At 41.2% G+C, this 2914-nt stretch overlaps 1 pseudogene; it reads left to right on the top strand.

The window, feature by feature from the left end:
• The first annotated feature begins 2113 nt into the window (after nt 1-2113).
• Nucleotides 2114-2213, top strand: LOC127133820 (uncharacterized; annotated as a pseudogene).
• Nucleotides 2214-2914: the final 701 nt, after the last annotated feature.

Below are 2914 nucleotides of genomic sequence, written 5' to 3'. Positions count from 1 at the left end.
AGATATAGGATATATAATACCTGCTTCCAATAACTTGGTTATTTCTTTCTTTACTACCTCACTTAGGATCGGATTTAGTCTTCTCTGGTGTTCCCTAGAGGTTTTACAGTCTTCTTCTAACATGATGCGGTGCATACAAATAGAAGGGCTTATTCCTTTAAGATCGGTGATGTGGTATCCTAGTGCGGTTGGATATTTCCTTAAGATATGTAAGAGTTTTTCTGTTTCGAGTCTTCCTAGATCTGCATTAACTATCACAGGTCGTTCAAGTTCTAAGTCTAGGAATTCATATCTCAGATTTTTGGGAAGTGTTTTCAAATCAGGGGTTGGTTTGTTAAGACATTGCGTAGGGTCCGGTGTTATTGCTAAGCATTGTTTAGATTTGTCCTCTAAAAGATAGTCTGATGATTTGTCTTCTCCTAACTCTGCTTCTTTTATGCATTCATCGATGATATCCATGAAGTAACATGTATCTTCTATTGCAGGTGCTTTCAAGAATTGGGAAAGAATGAATTCAATTTTCTCTTCACCTACTTCGAAGGTGAGTCGTCCTCGTTTTACGTCTATGATTGCACCGGCAGTTGCTAAGAATGGTCTTCCTAGTATAATAGGTGTAGTATCATCTTCTCTAATGTCCATAATTGTGAAGTCAGTGGGAATGGAAAACTGACCTATGCGTACGGGAACGTTTTCAAGGATTCCTACAGGATATTTGATGGAACGATCTGCTAGTTGCACGGACATTTTGGTCGGTCTTAATTCTCCCATTTCCAGTTTCTTACATATGGATAAAGGCATAACGCTAATTCCGGCTCCTAAATCGCATAAGGCTTTGTCGATGACAAATTTTCCTATGTGACAGGGTATAGAGAAACTACCCGGATCCTTGAGTTTAGGAGGCATGTTTTGGATTATAGCGCTACATTCGGCAGGGAGTGTAACGGTTTCGCTATCCTCAAGTTTCCTCTTATTAGAAAGAATTTCTTTTAAGAATTTAGCATATGAGGGCATCTGCGTAATAGCTTCGGTAAACGGAATTGTAACGTTTAATTGTTTAAGGAGATCAACAAATTTTCTAAATTGGCCCGCATCTTTGGTTTTAACAAGCCTTTGAGGGTACGGTATAGGTGGTTTGTAAGGTGGTGGAGGTACATAAGGTTCCTTCTTTTCTAGGGTTTCCTTATTACTCTCTTCCTTTTCCTTAGGTTCACTTTCCTCAGTTGATTTCTTAGGGTTTTGGTTTTCTATCCTTGGGTCAGACGGTCCTTCCACCTCCGTTCCACTTCTTAATATAATTGCATGAGCTTGGCTTCTCGGATTAGGTTGGGGCTGTCCAGGGAATGTACCAGTTGGGGCAGAAGTAGGTGCTTGTTGTTGAGCTACTTGTGATATTTGTGTTTCTAGCATTTTGTTATGGGTAGCCAAGGCATCTACTTTGCTTGCTAGTTGTTTAAGTTGTTCGCCAGTATGTATGTTCTGGTTTAAGAAATCTTTATTGGTTTGTTGTTGGGAAGCTATAAAGTTTTCCATCATGATTTCCAAGTTGGATTTTCTAGGGGTATTATTGTTAGGATTCGGTTTCTGATATCCCGGAGGTATAGATGGGGCTTGATTTGGAGACTGTCCAGGTGCGTATAAAGCATTATTACTCTTATATGAAAAGTTTGGATGATTCTTCCAATTTGGGTTATAGGTATTCGAGTAGGGGCTTCCTTGAGCATAGTTTACTTGCTCTGCTTGGATTCCAGTCAAGAGTTGACATTCCGCAGGAGTGTGGCCTTGGATTCCACAGACCTCGCAATTCTGAGTTATAGCAACCACGGCGGCTGGAGGTGATACGTTTAAACTTTCAATTTTCTGGACCAAAGCATCCACTTTTGCATTAACGTGATCAAGGTTACTTATCTCGTACATGCCAGTTTTCGGTTGAGGTTTTTCCACCGTTGTTCGTTCGGTTCCCCACTGATAGTGGTTTTGGGCCATGCTCTCGATAAGCTGGTAAGCATCAGCATAAGGTTTGTTCATTAGTGCACCACCTGCAGCGGCGTCTATTGTTAACCTTGTATTGTATAAGAGACCATTATAAAATGTGTGAATTACTAACCAGTCTTCCAAACCATGGTGTGGGCAAAGTCTCATCATGTCTTTGTATCTTTCCCATGCTTCGAAAAGAGACTCGTTGTCTTTCTGTTTAAATCCGTTTATCTGGGCTCTTAACATAGCTGTTTTGCTTGGCGGAAAATATCGGGCAAGAAAAACTTTCTTCAACTCGTTCCATGTGGTGACTGAGTTGGAAGGAAGAGATTGAAGCCATCTTCTAGCGCTATCTCTTAATGAGAAAGGAAAAAGACGAAGTCGAATTGCCTCTGAAGTGACACCATTAGCTTTAACAGTATCAGCGTATTGAACAAATACGGATAAATGAAGGTTTGGATCTTCGGTAAGATTTCCAGAGAATTGGTTCTGTTGCACAGCCTGCAACAGCGAAGGTTTGAGTTCGAAGTTGTTTGCTTCAATTGCGGGCGGAGCAATACTTGAATGCGGTTCATCTTGCGATGGAGCGGCGTAATCTCTAAGAGCACGAGCTGGTTCTGCCATCTCGGTTAAAGAAGGAAGATCTTTGAGATCAGGAAAGTCTATAGGAGGGAGATTGTTTGCAGCACGATATTCCCGAATTCGTCGTAAGACTCGGAGATATAGTTCGATATCGTTGATTCGTAGATAGAGCGGTTCACCTTGTGAGCGAGTGCGTGGCATACAAATCAACGAAAGAAAGAATAGAAGAAAAAAAAAAACCTTAGTCTCTACAGCGTAACGGAAGAGTTACGATATCGATTGAATAAAAGTCCCCGGCAACGGCGCCAAAAACTTGATCGCTCGACTGTGTGAGTCGAGAATGGGATACAAACTGCAA

The sequence above is a fragment of the Lathyrus oleraceus genome, chromosome 3, assembly GCF_024323335.1.
Source record: "Lathyrus oleraceus cultivar Zhongwan6 chromosome 3, CAAS_Psat_ZW6_1.0, whole genome shotgun sequence".
Taxonomy (NCBI): Eukaryota; Viridiplantae; Streptophyta; class Magnoliopsida; order Fabales; family Fabaceae; genus Lathyrus; species Lathyrus oleraceus.
The sequence above is the reverse complement of the archived record's forward strand: the minus strand, read 5'-3'. Positions and strand labels throughout refer to the sequence as shown.